General features: G+C 43.9%; 1 long non-coding RNA gene across 1 annotated transcript; it reads left to right on the top strand.

The window, feature by feature from the left end:
• Positions 1-926: 926 nt before the first annotated feature.
• On the top strand, positions 927-18,595 carry LOC136389129 (uncharacterized). Its single transcript, XR_010748276.1, has 3 exons — positions 927-1,029; positions 3,329-3,511; positions 18,512-18,595. It is a non-coding gene; the product is annotated as an uncharacterized lncRNA (long non-coding RNA).
• Positions 18,596-20,123: the final 1,528 nt, after the last annotated feature.

Here is a 20,123-nt window from a genome sequence, read left to right as displayed (position 1 = left end):
CCATTTTTTTCTTTCCAAGTTTTCCAATGCCCTTTGAAGCTGTATCTTCTTAATTTTACATTTTCCTGACTTTTCCCCCTAAAATATACTTTTTGTGAGTCCTACATTAGCTTTTGTAGTTTTCGGGTTTTCTTCCTTCTCACTTCATCCGCAGGCCACTGTGCTGTTCTCTGAAGGCCTGTCACTCTCCCTTCTCCAGGAACAATGAGCTGAGATATTACGAACATGTATTCCAACACGTTCTCTTCCGTTGCTGTAAATGGAGCATATGTTGAAATATCTTCCCCTAACAGAAGTGATCTGTTCCCACTTTTCCTACCTCGTGGTCTGGGCTCTCCTCGAGGCCTCCAACTCCTGTCTCCACGCTACCCGAACCCTGATCTGGTGTGACTGACTGTCCTTGAGACCTCAGCCTTCATCACGAGCAAACTTTTACCTCTGACCTTTCCAGAATTTGTGGAACGGATTCTTGCTTCTTGTCTATTCCACAAGCCAGCATTGTATTCTCAGTGAAACATTCAGCCACTCAACCCCTAGGATTCCTCTCTATTCAGTTGCTATCTGCTTAGCATCTAAAACTAACCCTGTGGAGAGTCTCGCCTATCCCATTTTGAAAACCTTGTTTGCATCTATCTCCAAGCTTATCAGTTCGGTTATCCTGGCAGTAACCCAGGATAACCAAAGGAAGTGTGTCCAAAATACAACTCACTGTAAATTGCCCCAGGTGACAATGACAACTGTGTTTATTTTGTTTATTGCTGTGTTCTCCATATTTGGTTCACACTGGGCACAAAGTGCATTTTTGTTAGCTGGATGAACAAATGAATTATATTTCCCTCAACTCGTTCCCCTTCCTAACTTCTCTGTTTTCTCCCCACGATGATCCTTTGTCAGCTGGCAGAAAGGATGTCAAAAATCTTCTGTTTCAGGTCCAGTGAGGAGGAGGAAGCTTGGAATGAGGTTTCCGAAAGGAGAGGGATACAAGCCAGCCTTGAGTTGAAACAGGCAGAAGAGTTCTAGTCCTGGAAGGTATGGGTGATTTCGGGGGAATTTCCTAAAAGTTGAGGGAGGGACATTATTTTGATAATGCTCGTCATGCAGCAGGTACATGAGTCCATTCCCATGCTGAGCCCCAAAGACAAGAAAGGACCCCTGAGCCATGGCCGAGGGGCGTGTGTGTGTGTGGACATCAAATCTTGGCTGTCAGCATTTTTCTCTCCATTGCTGTTGGACCTGCTGCAGTCAGTCACTACAAACATGGCACAGAAAAATATTTTTGATGATGAAATTATGCACTTTTACATTATGGCTTTATTAGAAAATAATTTTTGTGTTCCATAGCTTTTATGACGAAAATTCATAATGTTGATTGAGGGGATATTTTGTAACTTTAAACAATTCTTCTATTAATGTACATTTATGTTATTTCCATTTCTTCCCAATTTTAAAATAAAACTGTGATGAATGTCAGAATATATAAGGTTTTTCTTCTCTTGGATTATTCTTCAGTACTACTTATGTAACCATATTTTCCCCTAAAGTTTTGTTTTAAATCTATCTAAATCATTTTCTCTTTCCCTGAGGATTTTCTGACTGTGTTATGGTGTTAATGACCAGAAAGTTTAATGTCCCTTTTTTGAAGGCTATTATATTTCAAAATGCCTTTTTTTAATCACCTACTGACTTTGAATTCAATAATTTTAATTTATTAGATATTTATTTGAATCCAAATATTACTGAGGATTTACTGGCGCTGAAAAATAGTCAGATGTTTAAACCAAGTATATAACCCACCAGATCAGCTTTATTTTTGTTTTGGATAGCTATTGTTTGTTTGTTTTTTTTCTACCAGAGAGCCTATTATTACTTGCCAATTATAAGATTTCAACAAATAATTTTTATATCTAGTCTTTTAACTAAATATGAAATTCTCATATATGAGGTAGATGGCAGACCACCACAGTACTATGTTTTCTATGAAGATTTTAAACACCTTTATTGTTTTAAGTTTTTAATTTAATATATATATTTTAAAATGTTTTAGGAAGTAATACATATATAAGATGAACATTTTAAACACTTTTACAAAAGAATATACTGTCAAACACCCTACTCTAGTTTTCTTCCCTAGAGCCAGCCTTTTAGAGTTCTCTGTACATGCACTAGTCTCTCACGTTCCTTTAGCTAAAACTGGGGGGGGGGGTCCTGGGAAGGGGAACATCTTGTTTTAATTCATATCTGGGGGAGGCAGAAGTAGGGTTACAGTTGTGAGGTCATGACACAGTTTACTCTTGTATTATTATGTATTAATTATTGTATTGTGTTCAAGATGAACAACGGTAAGGCTACTTTTGACCCACCCTGTGTTTTATTGTCATTTTAATAATATATTTAATTACATTATTATTTACACAGGTGCAATGTAGTTTTGGTTGTTTATATTTGGGTTTTTAAAATCTGTAAGTAAAAATCTGAGTAAGGTTGATTCAAAGAGTCATGAGCTTTTCTTAGGGAACTAAAACTAGGACAATAGAAAGGAGTTATTGAAAAGCTGGAGAAACAGAGGAAGACTAGAGGGGAGGTGGGGACTGCAGGAGTCAGGGCGACCGAGTCTAGTCTCTCTGCGCTATGCACACCTCTCTTCCCCTCTCTAGCGTATGTAGGTACTTCTGTTATCCATACCGTTGGATAATAAGAAATTACATTTGTCATAATTGATTTCTAAGGTGTGCTCTGGGAATGTTTGTATCTGATGATATGAGTGGGTATGTCATGAAACAATTTTGTAGTTAACAAATGTTTAGGGAAGGTGCTGTGACATTGACAGTAAGCTCTTTCAGTGAAATTTATAAATTGCTTTCAAGGTAGAAATGCATAAATTGCTTTCAATGGTGCGAAATGCATCCATTGAGGCTGCTAAGACATTTTATAACGTGTTTACAGTGAAATGGGGATCGTTACTGAGTGCTATCATTTTCCTAACTCTTTTACTGATAGATACCATCTTTGTACTTGGCAGAAGTATTATTTTTTCTTCTTTCTTAGTGTTTGCAAAATGCAATCTTGGCAATTCCTGGGGGAAGTAGAATTTACTGACGCAGTTTTTATGCTTAAAATGCAATCACTTGTTATGTCAGAAGCTGCTTTGAAATGCCAGAAGCAGAGATTTCCTCTGCCTTTCTTCCTGCATTATTGCCATAAACAATGCGAGCTGTGCACATAAACCATACAGTTATTTACTTTCTGTGTTTGATGGAATGGCTTTTAAAAAGTCAGACACACTGCCAAATACTAAAATGTGTATTTATTTGTTTTTCTTTGAATGAAGAGAATGTGGGAGGACAGCAGTGACCTGGTGTGAAGGAGCCTCATCTGTGGAAGGCAGGGAGAGCAGCAGCCACAGTCACACTGTCTCCACCACAGCCACCGCCTCTCATGGGACTCCTGGATGGTTCTGAGAGAATTCTGCCTCAGAGCCCCTTATTAGTTCAGTGTGCAGTAAACATGAAAAGTGAGTGAACGAGAACTTCCTATCATCCTCAATGCTCACAAACTGCGTTAGGTATGCACATAAACATTTAGAAACTGATGAACATGCTTTTCCAAGGACTGAAATGATATTCTTTCATCATAATTAATGTGTGCATCTGGGAACAAATACTTTCAATGTCTTAGCTTTGTTTAAATATTTTTCTTCCCAGTGTTTGTTTTTACTTTGGATGGGTTTTATCAACCTATCAAGTTCACGTAAAAATAGTTATTTTAGTCAATATTTAGGCGTGGAGCTTTTATTTATAATCCCTTTATCCTCCTTTTAAAAATGAGAAAGCTCTTTTCAAACAATGAGGACATATCAATGTTGCAGAATGTTGATGTTTTTATTGACCTGATGCAGAGCTAGATGTCACTGGATGTGGTGATTCTGACTTGTCACCCTGGCCCATTCACACCATAACAAACCCACAAAATAAAGTGAGGAGTGGAAGAAATTTCATTGTGCAGTCAAAATACTCTTATAAAGTTTTGTTCAAGGTGAGGAAATATATATATATAATTTTTTTAGAAAACATTTATATAAGGTCTACTGGAAAGTTCTGTCCATTTCTATCACAACAAGTTTCGACACGTAAGCACGTTTATTTGGTGCATATGTGCCTCTCTATTTTTATTACTTAATGTATACATACTGACGTAGCAAATTAACTAAAGCAAAGTTGATTCACACTAGTCTTATGTGTGAAGCGATAGTGTAGCCATGGCTACTGATAAAGTTCATTTATGCCACTGTATTTTTAAGAATTTCAACAAGGAAGAAATGCTACAGAAGCATGTAGAAATTTATTGAAAGTGTTTGGTGAAGGTACAGTTTCTGATAGGACATGCAGAAGATGGTTCGAAAAATTTGAAACAGGTGATTTCAACCTTTCTGATAAGCCACGTTCTGGGCGACCATCTTTGATGGATGATGATGTTAAGACCATGTTGGAGCAAGATCCTTTTCTAACACCGGAGATCACAGAAAGGCTTAATTCAGCTCAGCAAACCATTTCGGACCATATTCAGAAGATAAGATTGGTGTGGAAATATTCAAGATGGGTGCACATGAATTAAGTCAGAAGAATTTGTATTTTGTTTTATTCCAAAAATGGACAGAACTTTCCGGTATACCTTATATATAAAATAAATTTTATATAAATGTTATTTGAAAATTTGTTACTATGTATTGTATTAATTTATGTGAAATATCTACCTAAATATGCATTTTATGTATGTATATGTTATATAAGTTACATATTTAGTCAGACATAAATATATAGATAATATATAAAATTTAAAATATAAATACATAGCTGTATATAAATATATATTTTTAAGTATATGTGGTTATATATTTATGTACAACACTGTATAATATAAAAAATATACATATGTATTTAAATTTGGAGGATATTTCATACGGTAGTATAGTAATTCCTTAAAGAAAACCCTAAAGAAAATACATTCTTGGCTGGCACGTAGCTGTGTATAAGTGTGCCTGGGGGCTTGAGATGCAATAATGCTTTATTAATTATTCGAGAAGTGTTCAAACCAGTTCTTGAGAGAATGAGTGGTTTAGTGAATAGATATTTTCGGTAAGATGCCATGCCCCTTTCTGTGACTGCCCAAGTCTTGTTACATTAGTATTCTCTGCTAATCAGGGTGCTGAGGGTGGGCATGGTGGGGGGCTCTTCATTGTGTTGGTGACAGACAGTGTGACGAGGCTGAGGGAGGTTTCTTGGCCTAGGAGCTGGAAGGAGGGTAGAAAGAATAAGAAGCCAGTGATTCAGGCTGTTGATTAACCTTGCCTTTCTGTGGGAAAGATCCTTCACCCTGTCACTGGGCACGGAACTGGCAGCTGGAGTGTTGTCCCCGACCCCTGAAAACTATGTGGAAGGATGGTGTTGGCTGTGCTCCAACTGCCACATGCCCTGAATACAAGTCTCAAAGGGGCCGTACAGGCTGCTGAGCAGGATGGTAGTGAGGCGCTAGGAGATTTAACTGCGGTCTGTTCATTGTTTCCAAAGGACTAATCATTAAGAAGCAGTAAGAGCCACGGTGATGGAAATGAGTGCCATTTAAAGATTCCCAAGGAGTCTGCTTGCAAAGATGGTGGGTAGGGCCTTCTTGTAGAGGCGTGGCCATCAGCCATCAGCCATGTGGAAACGTGAGCTTCTGCCTGATCGCTTTGTGGCCTTGGCCACACGCAGGGCTTGAGGGTCTGAAGTGCCCCGGTGGGAGGGACAGGAGCCTGCAGCTCCGGGAATGGGGACACTCCCTGGTGTTGGGGAGGAAGCATGGCGAGTGCTTGCTGAGACATGTCCGGTCCCGCTCCACATCCTTTCCATTTGGATCCCAGCCTCTGGACAGAGGATAAACAATTATGTCAGAACTTACTTAGTGGTAGTAAAACAACCCAATTTAGTTGTCTTCTAAAACTTGCTTCAGCTGACATGGACCTCTGGGGTCAGAAGAAAAGGAAATGCTTTGGAACATGAAAGTGAAAGAGGAAAACACCCTATTTATCTTTCCCCCTTGGTCTGAGAACACAAACTCTTTGAAGGTTAAATGTTTGGATGCTGAACCTTTCGCAGGGCAACTCTGATCTTCCCCTGACACTTCTGCTCCATTCTGTCCGAAGCCCAGTCCCTAAACAGTCTCCCACCATCATCATCAAACACCCACTGAGTGTTTCTCTAAGGCGGGGCTTTCCTGAGGCTTCCGCCAGGCCCGCTACAGCATCTGGTCCTTCACAATCCTTTTAGGAAAATTTGGAATGATTTAACATTCAAAGAGTAACCAACCCTTTTATGGGAACTTTATACTCCTTTGAGGCCTTCCTCTGGTGCCAGTTTAAGTGACAGTAGTGACTAACCACTATGGTGTACCTTGCATGAAACCTGGCCCCAGGAACTTAGGAGATCACATAGATTTCAGATACGTTAAGCTCTTAGAGAACATTACAGGAAGATAGCAGTTCAGGAGCCCGTTTTTGTGGTGCAGGCTCTTCCATGCAGGATGGATCAGCACAACTGGGTGTGAGTGCTGGCTCAGCCGCCCCAGGTAAACCACAACCCCTCTGATCCTCATGCATCAAGTAGGGGTACTATTGACTCTCTTTAGAGTTGTTGAAAGGATGAAATAACTGACAAATAGTGCTAAGCGCATCATAGGTACTCTGAGGTGTCAGATCTATGTGGGAGGGGGAGGGCATACAAGGAGGCAGAGAAATGCAACCTGGAAGAGGAAGGCTGGGGAGGCGTGGTTGGCAGAGAGGAGTGAGGAGAATATTTGTAAGGGGGAGGGGAGGGGAGGGGAGGGGAGCTAAGATAGGCAGCTGGGGATGATTTAGGTGTAAACTGGCCTGACTAGGATGGAGAGTTGACAGGGGAAGTAGTGAGATGAAAAAGAAGGGTGCACGGCCAGTGCGGGTCGATTAGATCCAGTGAGCAGTTGTGCCTCGTATGAATATGAGTTGCTCTGGGAAGATTTTTGCAGTGTATAAAACTAATGCAGCAGCTCTAGGAGGAAGGCACTATTATTATCCCTGTTTTCTGGGTGGGAAATACAGTGTGTCCATAAAGTCATGGTGCACTTTTGACCGGTCACAGGAAAGCAACAAAAGACAATAGAAATGTGAAATCTGCACCAAATAAAAGGAAAACTCTCCCAGTTTCATGCCTATTCAGTGCAGTTCGATGTGGGCTCACACACAGATTTTTTAGGGCTCCCTAGGTAGCTATCCCGTATAGCCTCTACAGACTCATCACTGACTGATGGCCTATCAGAATGGGGTTTCTCCACTGATGGCCTACCAGAACGGGGTTTCTCCACCAAACTGCCGGTTTCCTTCAACTGCTTATCCCACCAAGTAATGTTATTCCTATGTGGTGGCGCTTCGTTATAAATGCGCTGATACTCACGTTGCACTTTGGTCACGGATTCGAATTTAGCGAGCCACAGAACACACTGAACTTTCCTCTGTACTGTCCACATCTCAACTGGCATGGCCGTGAGCTGCTCCACTGTATACACGGTATATACATCTGCACATGTGCAAATGCTGCCACATCATCCTACAGAAACTGGGAGGGTTTTCCTTTTATTTGGTGAGATTTCACATTTCTATCATCTTTTGTTGCTTTCCTGTGACTGGTCAAAAGTGCACCATGACTTTATGGACACACTGTAGTATTTGGAAAAGGTTTGAAAAAAACTTTATTTTTTTAGTTACTATGTGAATAAAATAACAACACTAATGGCAATCAAAATGAAAGAAAAAGATCAATTTATGATCCAGCCATCCAAACAAATCAGACGGTTCTCATTTTCTCATACTCCAATTGGTTTTAGTTTTTCTTCCAAGGGAGGAAAAATATGTTATGAATATTATTGGACTTAATTTCTGTCAATGCTTTAAACAGTGCCTGGCAGGTAGTGAGCACTCACTACATGGTAGCTGCTATTTTTACCTCAATACAGACCAAGAATTTCTAGCTGAGACATTCCATGGTAGCAGACAACTTTGGTAAGGGCATTTAGGTAGGTAAATTTTGTGACCCTCCTGTTTTCTCTGACGACTTGATCATGTTTTCACGTGCAAGCTAAACACAAAGCGAAGTCCCAAGTCTTTCCTAGAACAGAAGGAGGTATGTTTGATATGCAAGGTATCTGGCATTGAAAGCTGAATTCTTTGGTGGCCTGTCAGAGGATTGCTCTCATTAACCTGTAAATGGTGGGGGAGAGAGAACAAGTGATAAATTTATTGCAAAAATTTATGTTCCGTGGGTAATCTGTGGCTGAGATTTGTTGCTGGCTTAAAATATAGGTCTAATTATTATACTTTTTTTAGAAAAGAGATGAAACTTTTTTTCTGATTGTTATATCTTGACAGTTTGCTTTTATAGGATGAATACTCAAGATTTTAGTGTGTTCTAAGAGTGAGTCAGGCAGTTCATGTCAAACGTCCTCATTCTTAAACTTTCCCAGTGGGTGACGGGGGAGTTAGCAAATAAGCATGTTGTATCAGTTACTCAGTTTGCAGTAATTTATTTCTGGACTAGTAAAACTGTGAACTCTCCTCTCACTGCTAACCCTGAGTTATTTTTCTACAGACTTTCTGTTCATGTTTCTAAAATCTCAGCTGTTGATACTGCTCGGATAGACTCATTATTTTTCAAGTGCTGAGGTCTAAGTTGTTGAGTAAGCAAGACTAACCTTTGACATGAAAGAAAATTTAGAGGGAAGAGGGATTTCATTTGCTTTTCATTTTCAAGGCCATGTCTTGTAATATGAATTTGTCAAGAGCGTGAGTCACATTTTTCACACCTCTGTGTCCTTTGAGACATAAACATGTAGGGAGATCCACAGGCACAAAGCCTGCTCTGTGCTAGGGAAAATAATAAAAAAAAATTAAGAATTTGGAATTGAAAATAAAACTCCTTTGTGCATTTTTTATAGAAGTCAGTAAGCTTTGTGGGCTTTGGGGTCTTCTCAAATCTCCTTGAAGGCATTTGTGGAACAGTTATGGTGGCTGCAGTTGCCATTACGCCCTCTCCGAGGGGCCCGAGAGGAAAGAAGGCTCATTGCAGAAAGGTCTGAACGGGTTACAGCCCTGCTGAGAGGAGCAGGCCTGTGCCAGCTCTAAGCAACAGCACAGGGCTTCAGTTGCTAAACGGATCTGGGTATTTGACTTACCTATAAGTGCATGAAGATATGGAGACATGAAGAAAAATCAGTGTGTAGATGTTCAGGGACTCTAGGCTCCTCTATACTCCTTTTTTCTTACTTCTTTTTTCTTTATTTTATTGATTCATTTTTAAAAGCTGCATTTTATATAATTTCATGAATAGGTGATATGTCATTTGCTGTATGGAGAGTTTTCATGTTCTTCTGGAGAAGGAACTCAAACCAGGAAGATAGGGTAGAGCAAAGGAAACTTTAATTTTTGTGTAGTTGTTGCTCTGAATTCACTGGGGATATACTAAAGACAGGTTTTTGACACTCTGGCCCTATCATCAGCTTCTGTTCCACTCACAACTTGCTGAGGAGAGGATTTTACCATGGGGTTACTTGGTACAATACAAGCCATTTTTGTTGCTCTCTTTCCCCTTTCTTTTTCTTTCTTTTCTTCTATTCCTTCCTCCCCCCTTTCCCACCTTCTCTCCTTCCTTCATCTCTATCTATCCTCCCTCCCTCCCTCCCTCCCTCCCTCCCTCCCTCCCTCCCTCCCTCCCTCCCTCCCCCCCTCCCTCCCTCCCTTCCTCCCTCCTTTTTGCCCTTCCATTTGTTTTCCTTTTATCTTTAATCACAGCAATATTCACAGCTCAGCAGAGTAGTAAACAGAGTAATCATTTGGTGACAGTTGATTCGGAGCATTGTGACTTGCCGCCTTGCCTCGTTTTGCTATCTGTTCCTGTTGGAAAGACTGATTTTGGAGGGTCGGCTAGCAAAGCAGTGGTGCAAGGGAAATAGAGAATTTTTTTTTTCTATCACTGAAAGTCTCACAGGGTAGTTAAGAAAATATAAATGTTTTGTTTTGCACTTTATAATCTTTAACTCTTTCCCTGTTTCATCTCTTTTTGATGTCCCAGTAGCTTTTAGGTTAAACTCATGTCCCTTCAGATTTCTGTGGCCGGTGCACGCTTTCTTCAAGGTGGAGTCTGAGGGTGATTTCATGGTGGCCGGGGAAATGGGAGACCTTTGTCCACACGGTAGTGTCCTCTGGGTCCTTGCAGTGGTTTGCAGTTATGCAGTCGATGATAAAGTTACGATGCCATTAGAATAGCCTCCAATTGCTAAGAATGAGGTTTGTCCTCTGCTCTTGCTTTGGTTACGTATACTTAAGTGCTTAGCCAGAGAAAACTACCCAGGTCTTTTCAGTTGGTTGCTCTGGCCATTTCTTAGGCTAGTCCACAGGTTATGTGCAAAGGCTGTAAAGAAGTTTGTCAGGTCGTGCTGAAAGCAAGTATCCATTGTGTACTCAACTGGAGAAAGCTATATTTTCCCATCTGCACTCTATACTTTTGTGGTCCAGGTCTTAGTACCTTAAATACAGAAATTCAGCTTGGTTCAAATTACGTCATGTGGGAGATTTTGACATTAACAACTGTGTTTTCATTTTCAGTAATTATTCTTCTCCTTTTAACGGACTTTATCTCTATTTTAGGCCATGTGAGCTCACTATTTGAGAGTAGAAAGACCTGGCAGAACAATTGAAAACAAGCCAGTTGACCCCTGCTTTTGAGTTTAAAACTCCTGGTAGAGACAGCAGTCGAAAGAAAGGACTGGAAGATTGGCAGGAACTGAAGACAATGCACACGAGTGCTTTGCCTTTCCTGGACTCCATCCAGATTCCTCGGGCTGTGGAGAAAGAAGTGCACAGGAATGGCATCAGACCCTGGTGGTGGTCTCCGGGAAGGGTCCCTGTGCTCTTCCTACACCCGCCTCAGCACAGTCCCGGCCCCCAGGCCCCCATGCATAAGAGGAGAGGGGGCATGGCTTCACTCCCTGCCCGGCACCCAGGGATGCTGCAGTCCTTCTCCACAGAGCCGGAGAGTAGCAGGGACAGCCCGGGGTTGCTAGGGGTTGCTAGGATTTCTAGGGGAAGGGTCTTGCAGTGCAACTCCTTGTGCTCTGATCTGGAGTGACGGGTAGCCCAGTACTTTTCTGTGTAGCCAAGAGCGTGCAGCTGTGGCCCTGAACTCGGGCTGTCATGGAAGGCCCTTGCGCTTGCAACAGGGACCACTGGGGGAGAGCAGCACAGACAGGCAGGTGGGTGTCTTCAGCAGGGGCCGCCGCAAAGGTTGGTGTTCCCCGAGTCAGCGAGAATGAGGTGACACCCACAGAGGCCCACGTGGCCTTTCCCTGATGCCACGACGCTGAGCCAGCTGGAACTTAAAAGGGGGGAGATAGGACTGTCCACTGCATTCACTCAGGTTTGACTGAGGAAGTACCAACCTAACTGACCTGAATGTGAATTATTGACTTTCTGGTTTCTGCTACCAAGCAGTCAGGATTCAGTGGAGTTTCAGAAAAATGGTACATACACTTCTTGCATTGAACTCATTGCGTAGAGGTCCTGGCAAGTATTAACAATAACAATGACGGCGAGAAAAAGCAAAGGACAGGAGCAAAGTGAAGCAGCCGACCAAACGTGACCCAGTTTGCCTCGGGTTCAGACTTCTGTTCAGCCGGAGCAGAGCTGGTCCAGAAAAGCACTGAGTTGTACCTGTAGGTCTTCAGCAGCAGTGGTCCCCACTGCAGGGCACGTAGCAGCAGGTTAAATGCTAAGAACTTCAGTAAGTTTTCTCGCACCAACATGACCTACAATTTTCTTAAGACTTTCTACCACTTCTTCAGCTAGATCAGCGATTTTCAACCTGTGTGCCACAAGAACTTTTACAACAGGCAATGACCACCCCCCCCATTTAGTCAAGGGCACTGACCTCTTTGCCCTTACATGGTCAGATAAAAAAATGACAACAGCCAACACAACCATAGCCGTCTGCTGTGAACGAGTCAAAATTATACCCATTTTTTGGTCAGATAGACACAAAATATATTTTTTTGGTGTGCCACAGGACTTTAGTAATTAGTTTCCGGGTGCCGGGAGAGGAAAGAGGTTGCAGATTGCTGTGCTAGAGCCCTTGTGAGGGTGACAAGACTTGTTGGCGGGAGCTTGGGAGGCATCTTCATGGGAAGGAAAGTGCACAGACTTAGGGTCAAACACATGCAGTTTTCTTTCTTTTTTTAAAAATTTTATTTATTTATTTATTCATTTTAGAAAGGAGAGAGAGAGGGAGAGAGAGAGAGAGAGAGAGAGGAGAGAGAGAGAGAGAGAGAGAGAGAGAGAGAGAAGGGGGAGGAGCAGGAAGCATCAACTCCCATATGTGCCTTGACTAGGCAAGCCCAGGGTTTCAAACCGGCAACTTCAGCATTTCCAGGTCGATGCTTTATTCACTGCACCACCACAGGTCAGGCCCACATGCAGTTTTCAATTCCCGGTCTGCTCCGTGCTGGCTGTGTGCCCCGGTGTTCTCTTCCATAGAAAGGGTTAGTGAGGGCTGTGGTAGATTTTTGTCCTTTTTCCTTAGGTCTCTCCCCCTTATTCTGATAATGGTACCATACCTCCACCATTCTAAGTGCATGCCATTCAGAAGGTGCAGACCCCACCCAGGGTTTTGTATGAGCCAGGCTTGGCTAATTAGTGCTTTCTGAATCCCTGGTCACAGTGAATGATCCAAGAATAGACACAGGACCTAAATAATTAAAAGCAGAGTAAATCTCAGAATTTATTGATTGATTTTAGATAGAGAGAGAGAGAAAGAGAGAGAAAGAGACAGAGAGAGAGGCATTCATTTGCTGTTCCACTTAGCTGTGTACTCGCCAATCACTTCCCGTATGTGCCCTGACCAGGGATCGGGCATTGGTATAAATATTTTGGGACAATGCTCTGAGCTGCCTGGCCAGGGCCAATCTGGGGATTGTTCTCAGAGACACTGGGGAGCAGCAGCTCACTTCCCCAGGCCACTAAGCCTGAGGAGTTACAAGCCTGGGCTACAGAGGCCGTCCCAGTGGGGAAAGCCTGTCCCGGAGAGGAACCAGTGCTGAGGAGAGCAAAACTGGGCCACGGAGAGTCGGACTTCTCCTGGCTCGGTCGGGGCTTCTGACTCCACATACACCCGAGACCCCCTGCTCCTATATTTTCCATCAGGATTTCAGCAGCGACTGAACAGTTGCTCTTTTTTTTTTTAACCCTCAAGTTTGGAACCAATTGAGCAATAGCAACAGGGGTTCGACAGATGGAGATAGAAATGAACTGCAATGCTAATAAAAGCTGGATTAGTGATCATAGCTTCAATGTGTGGGCATAATGGACTTCTCAGTACTCTCTCCTGAGTTGGATTTATAGAGCCAGATCCTACCCGGTAAGCTGAGTGTGAGGTGGGAAGCAGACCAGAATCCTCTCCCTACAGCAAGGTGGGGAGGTGGGTGTCTGCTCCCCCAACCCACAAGAAGAGCCTGAGCTAAGCAGTACCCCCTCCTAAAGACATCACCTGTCTGCGTCCCTCCTCTCACACCTCACAGCATGAGGGGGCAAGGGAGAGGCCAGGGCTGCTCAAGCGGAAGAAAGGCCACACAGAGCCAGAGCACTGCAGCTCCCCTTAGCCTTTTCAGGTCAGTCCCTGAGCTGACACGTGACCTTCTTGCTTCAGGCTTCTAGCACTTGCAACCAAAAAGAGTCTTGACCAAATCTCATTCATTCACGTCACCCATTACAGGCAGGAAATAACTTCATTATGCTGGAGTCTCAACAGTGAACAAGTCTTTGTCCTTGGGTTCTCGACAGTCTAATCGGGGGTGTGGACAGGTTGCTGGAGGTTGCTGTCCTGTGTGGTGAGCACCAGACAGGAACAAGAACTGGATGTGATGGAGTATCTGCCCCACCCTTGGGTAATAATGGGAGAGTTCTTAAAAGGGTTCTAGGGGTTTAAATGAAGCATTATAGTCAAGTTGTTGTTGTACTATATGCCATCAATAAGCACTGGTTTCTTTTAATTTTCTTTTGTTGTTGTTGACAGATTCACTCCTTGAGGGCCAGGAGCTTGGTTCACCTTTGTGAACCTTTGCACCACGTAGGGTAGTACCCAGGACATGAAGGTTGTTAGTAACTGACTTGCAGAATGATTAAGGAACTATTGAATAATTTCTGAGATCTCGCTAGTGATAAGTACAACCATTTTCACAAGTTATATATCTAAAAGTTTATGATTTCCAAAAAGCTGAAATCTTGACTACTGTAGTGGAAAGTGGAGCCGAAGAGAACCCTCTGTAAATACTGCACCAATCCACTTTGTGGCTCCTGCCAGATTGCCCCAAGGACACGGCTCTCATTGTCCTCACCATCATCACCCTAATCATATACCATACACTTTCTCTGCAGTGTCTCATTTCCTTATTATAAATACACTTTCCTTTTTTCAGAACAGTTGTGGGTTTACAGAAACATGAAGGTAGCACAGAGAGTCCCCATACACCCCATACTCACTGTCTCCTGTTGTTGACATCTGAGCCTTAGGTGCATTTGTTGCAATTAATGAGATAGCATTGATATGTTATTAACTACAATACATCAAAATTACATTGATTTTCTTATGTTTCCTCTAATATTCCTTTTCTGTTCCAGGGTCCCATCTGGAATACCACGTTATGGTTATCACACCTCAATTCACCTTGGTTATGACACTTTTCCAGACTTTCCTTGTTTTGGATGACCCTGACAGTTCTGAAGAGGACTGCTCAGAATGTCCATGCTTGGGCTTTGACTGATAGAATTTGACTGCGTTTATGAGTCCTTAGGAGGAAAGGCAGAGAGCAAGTGCTGTTTTCATAGGATCAAGAGTACCATGAACATGTCCTTTTTTCTTTTTTTTTTTTGTATTTTTCCAAAGTTAGAAGCGGAGAGGCAGAGAGACAGACTCCCGCATGTGCCCAACTGGGATCCACCCGGCATGCCCACCAGGGGGCAATGCTCTGCCCATCTGGGGTGTTGCTCCGTTGCAATCGAAGCCATTCTAGCACCTGAGGTGGAGGCCATGGAGCCATCCTCAGTGCCCGGGCCAACTTTGCTCCAATGGAGCCTTGGCTGCAGGAGGGAAAGAGAGAGAGAGAGAGAGAGAGAGAGAGAGAGAGAGAGAGAGAGAAAGGAGAGGGGGGAAGGGTGGAGAAGCAGATGGGCACTTCTCCTATGTGCCCTGGATGGGAATTGAAACCGGGACTTCTACATGCCAGGCCGACACTCTACTGCTGAGCCAACTGGCCAGGGACCTTTATTCTTTATTTTATTTTTTTTCTGTGATCCTGACAATTTATTGGAATAAGAAAAAATACACCACTCATTTACAGAACTTTATGTTCAAGGCACATTCACACCTTCTTCCTCTGTGGAACATCACATCCCCAGGGGTGAAGCAAGCCAGACACTGTCTCCTATTTTACAAGGAAACAGATGAGGACAAGTGACTTTCCTAGGGCCACACAGGGAGGAACAGTGCATTCCGGACTAGGACTTTCAGGCTCTCCAGATACCCAGGGTTTTCTCACTGTGCTGTGCTGCCTCTTTAGTAAATAAGATAACAAAGTGAATAAACAAATCTTCCAAGGGAACCCCGAGGAATGCTCCCTCAAGCCTAAGTTTCCAGAGGGAGCTGGTACCAGGCTGGCATCTAGAACTTCCTGGATCTAGAACTTCCTGGCAGAGTGGAGGGGTTCTGGATGATTCCATGGACCAGCATATCTGTTCTCAGAATGCCACCGAGATGTGGAGGGCCATGGGAAGACGTAGGGGGCACACCTCAGGCCTGTCGTTCCACCGTGTTCCTTGCCCGTGGATTGTAAACCAGCTTTGGGTTCTTGTTCCAAACTGACGGTGGGAAAGCAGGCCCCACACCTGCCTCCCCATTGGGCCCAATATCTACAGCTCTTTTAGCATGGTGCCACAGACTTTCCCATCTGTTGGTCTCAGTAGGAGAAATAAGCTGGCTCTTCTTCCCAGCCCAGATCACATATGCTTGAAAATATCACCTCAGGGGCCAGCTTCACTAACATCCAGCATGGAGAGCCTTTTAGTTCACAGTTGGGGTAACTGAAACCCCCTGAGAAGTGAGTGGCCCAAGGTCATGTAGCTGAACACTGAGCACAGGGGTCACAGCCCAGTGCCCTGCCCTCTGGGCCTGTAGCTGGACCTCAGCAGCCAGCACAAGTGAAGGTGCCAATGCAGACACGGTGGGGCAGACAAGCCAGTCCCCAGACCCAGAGGCTGCCTGATAGGCTGAGTTTTGACCAGTGCCTTCCATGGCTCCTGTGGTGCTATCAGCAAATGATGGGGGCAGCAGGACGGGACCAGGGAGAGGCTTGGCTACTGCAAGTCCCTCGGGGGCTGCCGCTCCATACACAAAGATGGAAGCGTGCATGTGGCCATGAGGCAGCCTGGAGGGATGGGCTCTAAGCCAAAGACCTTGTGGGGTGTCAGCTCCTTTTATTCCCCCATGGCTCAATAACGATTATTGACCGACCAGGGCAGACACACTGTCATATCTTCCATGGCAGGCTCCCTGCCTGGGGGTGGGGGCCGCCAGTGAGGGAGCCTCTTCACGTGACCATTCCAGACTGGCTGGTGGTCAGCTGACCATCCTAGAGATCAAACTCGGTTATTGCTCCCTCTTCTTCCCCCTAGAAATGACCACCACTCAGAGGCTCTGAAGACTGCTTCTCCGAGCTTCCGTCTTGCTGGAGGCCCTGACACAGGGACCTTTATTCTTGATGTTAACCTTTTTGGCCTGGCTGAAGTAGTATCTATCAGGTTCCTCTCCTCTAAATATACTCTTTTTAATCCTTTCCAGGCTATAATTTGCCTCAATTAATTTTGAAATCATTAGAGGTTCTACCTTACTAACCCCGGTAAACAATGGTGTGACACGAACAGAGATAAGCCATTGGGTAGATTATCACTTTGTTATAAAGAGCAAATAGATAATGTGTCTAACGTGCTTCAAAAGGTATCCATTGAAACTCATGTTTTTAAGAAATAAATCTTCAAGCAGTGTGATGCTCTAGTATGGGAGAGGGGGAGAGAAACTCTGGACAAGGGCCCCTCTCAAAACAGTCATCTCTTTTAGGGACCACATACTCGAAGTGCAAAGTCAAAATGATCTGCCCTTTCTGGTGGACTCTTGTCAACCATGATGTTCTATGCAGAAATTTTTGAGCAAAAGTAGGAGTGGAAGAGTACTGCTCTTATTTTCTTTGGTATCCAGGGCAACAACAGGGGCAAAAGAGGTCTACTTTCACTCCCCCCTCCTTTCTTCTTCTTCTTCTTCTCTTTAACTGAGACTAGAAATATGAGAGAGGGAAAACATGAGGAAAAAAAGGGAGCGGCAGGGACCGGAAGATTTAGCCAGGGTGGGGGTGGGGTGGGGTGGCGGCTCCTGAGTGATTTATGATGGGCTAGGGAAAGCTTAGCATTTCTGCCATATTTTTCAGGAAGGACGTGATGAGTTGCAACAACAATCTGGTGACTATTGCAGACTTGTTGGAATAAGTCCTTCTTTCTGCCTGCTTCCTTTTCACCTCGGGTTGCCCACCTCCCTCAGCGCACAGGGCTGATTGGTTTTCTTCTGCCCCCAAGGAGAGGCTTCTCCGAGGAGCTGGACCGTTTTCCCGGTTCAAGAACGTCAACATTTCTCCCAATTCCGTCTGAGCCAGAGACGAGGCGATGGCGGTGGTTGCTCTTTGTGAGAATAACTTCTCTCTTTGGGCCTTAAATCACAGCTTTCCCCTTCCCGGGGCCAGGTTTCTCCTTTGCAAGGGAGTGCTGTCTGATGGTTTTCCCACCACCCCCTCCTGGAGTCCCTGCATCTGCGGGAACTTAAGGCAAAAGAAACGATGTTGCATTTTATTTCCTCGTATGGTAGAGCAGTGTATGCCTCCAGAACACTTACTCTTCGCGTTCATTCCTAAGAGATACTTGGTGAAATCCCGAGACCTCAGACTGGATTTGACTGGGTGGATTTCCCATCCAGGAACTCTGCTTCAGGGTGCTGTTATGGAGAGAGGACTTGAGGCCCCGGAGCCTGGGGACATAATGTTCTAAAGCTAGGAACTTTAGAGCCAGGTCCCCTAGCTGCCAATCTGTGCTCTACCACTGAATAGCAATGTGACCTTGGGCAAGTAACTGAACCATCTGCTGTCTCAGTCTCTCCATCTGTAAATGGGGATAATAATAGTCCTAACTCATTAGGTCATTGTGAGGATGAAATGATTTGGTACAGGTGAAAACAGACTGGTTTCTGACATCGTAAACCCTTCATGTGCCCTGCTTATTAATGATTATAACAATAATAATAAAATTCACTGGCATTTGTGCTAATGTTCTGTGCTTGTCTTCCCTCCCCCTTCCTCTGTGCCCTGACAGGTGTCTGTTGGCTGTGGACAGCGTTACCTGTGCCTCTGCTCCAGCTGACTTCCATTGTCTTCTGGCCCCAGGCGGACAGGTGTGTAGAGAGAGGTGCAGGTGACGTTTCCTGGCTTCCTCCCTGCTTCCACGCAGCGCCCGCTCCACCCCATGCCCTGGCGGCCACTGGGGTGGCCAGGCCTTGCCGGGGCCAGGTCTCTGGGTGCCGCCTCCGCCCTTGTTCGCTGTGCTAGGTCTTTCCACTCCTCTGTCCTTGCTCCCTTCATTATTAGCATCTCTTCATCTGAACAGTCTGGGGAGAATTCTGTTTTCTGATGGGACCTGGATCCATAAAAATTTAAATAACTTCATATTTGGATTTGACAGTTTTGTAATGTCTCAACGATGTATTTGTTCTTGCCAATATATGTATACTAGGAAAGTTTCACTAAAAAGATGATGGTTACTTTCAAACATTTTGCCTCTTCATTGCTACGTTACATATCTTGAGACAGGGATTGCTGTTTTGGGTGTGCATGTGTGTGTACACATGTGTGTGCAGTCTTTGCAGTGTCTAACACAGTGCCAGATCTAGAGCAGGTGTTAAGAAATAACCCAGCAGTATTGAAGGACCTTTCCGTTTAGAACAGTGAATATGATGGTTTACTCCCGTGACCCATTAAAAGCTTTGCAACTATTGCAGCCTAAGTTTCAATCTCTCTGCAATTACTTGTTAGGCTTTAAAGGATTTATTGCTTGTGAGAGGTGCCAAAATAATAACAGCGAGGAAGAAAATCCCATAGTCTCATAACAGACTGTGAGTGTCCAAGCTTCCCCTGCCTCCCGCCAAAGAGCCCAGTGGAGTTGATTGAAAGATTAGCTCATTTTCAACTGAAGTTTTGATGTTCTGGGAGACTGGGCAGGTCACCTCCCCTCAGGAAATTCTGTGGAAGAACTAGATTGAGTGTTTTCTTTTTTTCTGAGTTGTATCTCATACAGCCCTCATGCTGCATTCTTAAAATAGACTTGGCCTTTTATGGGAGAGCCGATGATGAATTTTCTGTCCATCTACTTTCGTCTGCAAAGGAAGATGCTCGCAAAGCGGGTGACCTGCTCAGCTGCTGGGATGCTTTGGCGACCGGGCTCATTGTGAACAGGACTCTAGCCATAACTTGTTAGCACCTAGCACGCAAAGTACATAAACAACCTTTTCGTATAAATGTTTCACCTTCATTAGCGTGGAGAAGGAGGGGTCTCTGTGTGCGTTACTTGGGTAGGTGGCTTCCGGAGCCTTGTAAACGGTGGCACCGCCTATCTTGTCAGTTTGCTGTGGGAATTAGAGATATTTAATCGAATACCTAACATATGGTCAGTGCTCAATAAATGATAGCCAGGGGTACTGAGAAAATCTAGATTAGATTTTAAAAAACACTGAAAATGAAATGATGACTGTATTTACTTGGTCAATGAGTGTTTTTGTATTATATTCTGCTTATGTGCAAGTAGGCTAAGGGGAAAGGTGGGTCTGAGAGACAGCAGAGAACATCTCGTGTGATTTACCAGGTCAGTGTCAGAGCAGAGTGACTGCTTTTTCAATATACAGGTATTGATTGACTTACGACCTATGTAACTT

The sequence above is a fragment of the Saccopteryx leptura genome, chromosome 1 (genome assembly GCF_036850995.1).
Source record: "Saccopteryx leptura isolate mSacLep1 chromosome 1, mSacLep1_pri_phased_curated, whole genome shotgun sequence".
Taxonomy (NCBI): Eukaryota; Metazoa; Chordata; class Mammalia; order Chiroptera; family Emballonuridae; genus Saccopteryx; species Saccopteryx leptura.
Note: the sequence above shows the minus strand (reverse complement) of the source record. Positions and strands in the feature narration are given on the sequence as shown.